Here is a 6,039-nt window from a genome sequence, read left to right as displayed (position 1 = left end):
AAGAACATTAAGTGAACAAATTAGGAGTTTTTGCAACGGTAGCAATTCTTGGGCATAAACTGAGGAGAAATAGGGTTCTCACAGGCCCGGCCCGTCTGTGGCGACAGAAACTGGATGCTCTTTTTGAAGAACACTTTCCAAATGTTTGGCAAAATGCTTGAAGACGTCCACACCCTTCGCTGCAGCAATTCAGCATCTCAGAATTTCCGAGATTTATGGGAGATTCCTTGCAGACACGGCCAAAAAGTGTGAAAAAAATATCTTGCTGCCAACCAGCAGAGGATCCGCCATTTTCCAGCCTGCCCCCTAATAGGGTACAAGGTCCGCCCCCTCTGCCATGAAAGGGCATCATGCAAATCATATATTGTTATGCAACCACATGCAAATCGGATGCTGGCATATGCAAATTATGTGGTTCTGTAGGAAATAGATAAGCATTAGAGCACATGATTTGGTCAATAAACTGAACTGAACTGCATATATTGTACAAGTTTGTACAAACCCCGAAATCTGACCCTTTCTAGAGCGCTTGTCTTGGAGTAACGGGCTTGAAAATCATTTTCATCTATTGGTGTCGTTTTCCTAGAGGTCCATATTTTGTTCTTTGTAACATTCACGCTGAAACATCAAGGCTGTTGCAAACACAGTTTGGTGCAGGCTTTATGGGTGGAAAGATGAATGGCTTGGTCTTGATCTCCTGATTGTTTGCTGATCAGCTTTTCTTCTGGGAAATGTCTTCTGCCCCCCACCCCAAGCCTCCACTCCCTCCCCAAGGCAGGACGACCTCCCTGTGCACTCTCTGGTTTCTGCTGAAATCATGTGAAAAAAGATTCTCCCCTCCTTTCCTCCCCGTGGTGAAATGCACTAAGTGTGGTATTCTCTGCAGGGAAAAAAAAATCTCAATGCTTTTATTATTCATTTAAACCCTGGCTCGAGAAAAGTCTCATTTTGCAGAATCAGCAGCGGGAAGGACATGAAGCCACAGTGAATCCGAGATCCTCCCACAATTTGTTTTGAATCTCTTCCTTCCACTGTTTATTTAACACAGCTCCGTCTCCTACCATCATGCAGAAAGAAAAATGGAAAGAGAGCTTTCACACTTCATCCATTTTAATAATCCTTCAGAGCCGACTCCTCAGGAAGGCTCCTGACTCAAATCCCTCGTTCGAGCCCAGAAAATGTATCGTTGGATTGTTCTGGCATATCTTACACAAGCTTCTACAATGTAAAATAATAAACAGCGTGGCATGAGCTTTCACGCATGGAATCCTGTAGATCTTCTGTGTTTTGCTTTCTGTTCTACTTACTATGTTCTAACTTCTGAGTTTTTTGATTTGTCAATTGCAGGGGACATTCCGTGTTATTTGTGTTATTTTGTATCAGTCTCAGGTCTCCAGCATCGTGGTTGCAAAACCACGTCCTCTAGAAAGGGGTCCCCTCATATTTCAAATATCCACCTGGCACGATCAGTAGTTACTACAATGAGATTGACTATACTCCCTGGGCTGGTCTTTACACCCGCAGGACTGTTCTGTAACTGTCTGTCTGTCCTTCTCAATCCCTTTGTCTTTTCTACCCCGCCCCTGCCCCTCCCCGGACATCAGTCTCTTCTCTGCGTCTGTGAGTCTGTTTCCACGTTGCTTGTTCATTCATATTGTTTACCAGATTCCACATGGAAGTGGAATCACATGGTGTTTGTCTTTCTCTGGCTGGCTCATCTCACTGAGCAGAAAGCCCTGCAGGTCCGCCCATGCCCTTGCAGAGGGTAAGAGTTCATCCTTTCCTGAGTCTCTTTCCCTGAGTAAATGCACCCATGTGGCTTTACCCACTTGTCTCCTGATGGGCGCTTGGGCTGCTTCCGCATCTGGGTGATTGCAGAGGATTCGTTTTGTGTTGACAGATGTGAGTGAGAAATAGGCTGCTTTTTCCTTCCCCAAAGCAGCATGTTGACATTTCGATTTTTTATAACACAAAGTGGAACTGTGTTTTTACTAAGAACCCATGGCTACTCCCAAACCTCCTTGTCGCTGTCTAACTAAGATACACCACGCGCTTTGTGTGTCTTCAGTGACAAAGAGGGTGTCAGAGTCTGAACATTTTAACCGGGGCATTTAACATCGTTTTTAACCTGTGCGGTGGTGTTTCATGATGCAGGGGAAAGAGGGGCTTGAACTGCAGGTACTCTGTCTCTGCCAGTCTCGGCTTGGAGCGCTGGGGTGGCCAGAACATCCATCCCCGTCCAGGTGACTCGGTCGATGATAAAGAAGTCCTACTTTGTCTCCAGTCCCTCTCTGTATTTTACTCGGCACGGGAAAATGGCAAGTCATTGCCTCACTGGGGTGGTACAATCTTCCCATCGAGATGGTGATACCGATAAACAAATACTCATAACTGCCATTTGACATTTCCACGGGTGTTGCTTTCATTCAAACATCACCATAGTTTTACGGCTTAGTGTCTTACCTGGGACTTTGCTAGGGAGGAAAAAAAGCTTAATGTCCAACGTCGAATTGTGCCCTGAGGGTAACAAATCTGAGACTGCAAGAATAAGCATCGTTAGGTAATTGGCATTACTTTTAATTTAAGAGGGAAGAGGGTAGGAGATGTAGACCCAGGTAACAGGTGGCAGCACCCAACAGGTGTTGTCCTCAACGCTTCATTCAGTGGGGGAGGGGACAAGGGCCATTAAAGGTGTTTCTTCTTCTTCATCACTGCAGTCGGGAAAGAACCCTTGTCATTGGTGAGAATCGGTCACTTGGCCCCACCTGACAGCAAGGGAGCCTGGGAAATGTAGTTTCTGCTGGGAGAGTCCATGCCACCAACTCATGGTTAGACGGCAGGGTGTCTGAGGCTTGGGGAGAGGGGGGACCACCTCAGCCAGGGGGCAGCTGTTTAGCTCCTTCTTCTCATGGTTCATCCACCTCCCCGCTCAGCTCCTTACCAGGCGTCTGAGAACTTTATACCCTGTTTCTTCAGCCACTGGGTTCTCCCAACGCCTACACATCAAGATGTTCCCTTCACATAGTGAAGGAGTGTCATAGACAGTTTTCTAAAACAGAAATTGTTTCTCTCTCAGATGATGTCTGTTACCTCACTAGGGGCAAAAGGGCAGCATTTAAAAAACAAAAACACAGAAGTTTTGACCTTTGTTCCACCATTCGTCTGTTATCTAAGGAACTTTGTCAATCATCCTGTTATGCATCCTTGGACGCCTTCACAAAGAGAGTTCACATAGATGATTCGCAGGTGCTCACAATGGTTAAGGCTCAGGACCGAAGTTCAAGTCCAGGTCTCGTATTTAGAACCTTGTTTCTCCTGCCATGGTCTGAGCAGCATCGTGGCAGCGCAGAATCCAGGACCACCACCCTGGGAGAGGCTCGTTCTGTGTTAGGTGGTCATTCTGCTGCGTGGCTTTGAACACGCAGCTCACAAACCAAGTTGGACAGTGCGGGGTCTTTGCAGGTGGGAGGAAGGAAGGATCTGAGAGGAGGTGGTCCGGGGTCAGGGTGGCCCTGTGTCCAGTGACAGTGTCCTGAGAAGGGACAGGAGAGGAGATGCAGACATGGAGGAGAAGCCATGTGGAGATGGAGGCAGAGACGGGAGGGACTCGGCCACCAGCCCAGGGACGCCTGGAACCCAGGAGCTGCAAGTGGTGAGAAGGACCCTCCCTGGAGAGAATGCAGTCCTGGGACACCTGGACCTCAGACGTCCAGTCTCCAGAACGGGGAAGGGTGGATTCCTGCGGTTCTAAAACGCGCAGTCACGGCAGTCCCAGGAAATAAACACCCCTGGGCAGGAGGAATTTTTAGTCTCCCCAGGGGGTTAGAATATGAAGCCAAGAATGAGCCCTACTGCCGCATTCTGTGGAAAGATGGTAAACTTAAAACAGTCTTCGCCAGGAAGAAGGCTCCGGAGCCAGACGTGGAGGAGGATGGTGTTACATGACTGAGCTCTCCCCGCTGCCCCAGCTACTCCACAAACCTCAGGTCCTGCTGACGTCCAGGAGCTCGCCCCAGTGCTCATGGCCAGGCTGGGCTTGCAGCATAAAACGCCTAGAAAGAGTCCCCTTGCAGTTGACCATCTTGCCCATTTGATTCGGGAGAAAGACGGAGGCAGCGTCCCCGGAGGTAGAATCCTGCCCAGTTTCATCTGCTCTACGGGCAGAGGCTGGGTTTGAGGTTTTGTCTGCGGGGGGAGGGACCTGGGGGCCATCAGAGAGTGAGGACTGATGGCCAGCTCGAGTCTGCCCGTGCACACAGGTTTCCGAGCACACCCACCAGATGTTCAGCGGGCCATGGGGGAGGAGAAAGCGTCTGCAGTCAGCGTAGGACCGCAGACCCTCACAGAGCCGTGTGAGATTCTAATTAGTGATGTCCGAGCGCAGAGGGTCTTTATGGCGGGCTAACAGGCTCAGTCACACATCTCTTCCTGGGACTCTGTCACGAAGCAAGGAGTGACCTCTCGTCCTGCCTCTCTCTGCTGGCAAATTTTAGTAAGAACGGTTTGGGTTTGTTTCTCAGGGCTGCTACAACCAACTGCCACAAAGTGGGGACTTAAACCAAAGGCATTCACTGTCCCCTGTCCTGGAGGCCAGGTGTCTGAGGTCCAGGTGTCCCAGGGCCATGCTCCCTCCATGATGACCTAGTACGAAAGTCTGTCTGTCTATTATCTATCTGTCTGTCTATCTATCTATCTATCTATCTATCTATCATGTATCCTTTCAATTTATCCATCCATCCATCCATCCATCCATCCATCCATCCATCCATCCATCCATCCATAAATCCTTCCTTCCTACCTCCCTCCCTGCTTTCCTTCCTTCTTTCCTTCCTTCCTTCCTTCCTTCCTTCCTTCCTTCCTTCCTTCCTTCCTTCCTTCCTTCCTTCCTTCCTTCCTTCCTTCCTTCCTTCCTTCTCTCCTTCCAACCATCCATCAGCTAAGGCAGCACTTCTTCACTAAGAGGAATTCCATGGTCCCCACCACCTCGCCCAGGGGGACCTATGACAGAATCTGCAGCCACTTCTGGTTGTCAAACCTGGACTGCCGGTGCTGCTGGTACGGAGCGGGCAGACCCCAGGCCCCTGCCCCGAGCCCTGATGTGCCCAGGACAGCGCTCAGCACAGAGCACCATCCAGTCCTAACATCCCCGGTGTCGATGCTGAGACACCCGCGCTGGCTGCAACGCTCACTTGGGGAGCGTGCAGTCTTTTAGCAGGGTGTCCCCTCCACACCTGGGTGTCCCCTCCACACCTGGGCGTCCCCGGGCCCGTCCTGGTACCGGCTCGCACAGTGAGGGCTGTGCAGGTGGGACTTCCCCGAGTGACTGAGCCTCGGAGACCCCCTCAGAGCTGTGAAAAGCTACACACGGCTTTGTTTCCAGGAGTGACATTCTTGGGTGGCGGCAGTCCTGGGTTTGTCTCAGGCATGACGGTCACTCTCGTCTGAGATATTTACGCCAGGTGCCCCATTTTTCTCCCTTTGAGAGGAAGCCAAAGAAGGGCAGCGTCGTGTGTCTCAGGATACCCTGGGGTATTTTGTTCCCGTAGAAAATGCCCTGGAAGGTGGCCACAGCGTATTTCCACACCCTCAAAGTGTCTCTTCGTCACCACGGAGGACGGACGGGTCCCACCCTGACTGCTTGTCTGTCGGATAGGTTTGCAAACCACCGCCTTGGACACAGTTTCCTTGCCCCGTAAATACTTGCTCAGGACAAGCACGTCATCACTGCAATGGATAAAGGCTCTTTGCCCACCGCTGGAATGTACACCCTGAATCTCAAGAAGGTGATTCTGCCCTTGAAAACATCATTGTCACCAAGTGCTGGCTTATTTTGGAAAATATCCTTTTATTGTCCAATGTACATGATATTGACCTTCAACACACAGTAAAGCAGCCTGGAAAATGAGAGGCCTCCCGCTGCCTGTGGGCACATATCCCTGAGGGAGGCCTTTCCGGAGAGGCTCTGGGTGTGCTCAGCAGGGTCAGGTCTTAGCTCCCTCCTTTCTCTCCACCCCCTGCCCCCACCCCCGCCCCCACCCG

Source organism: Artibeus jamaicensis, unplaced genomic scaffold, assembly GCF_021234435.1.
Source record: "Artibeus jamaicensis isolate MK-2021 breed Jamaican fruit bat unplaced genomic scaffold, CSHL_Jam_final contig_859, whole genome shotgun sequence".
Lineage (NCBI taxonomy): Eukaryota > Metazoa > Chordata > Mammalia > Chiroptera > Phyllostomidae > Artibeus > Artibeus jamaicensis.
Note: the sequence above shows the minus strand (reverse complement) of the source record.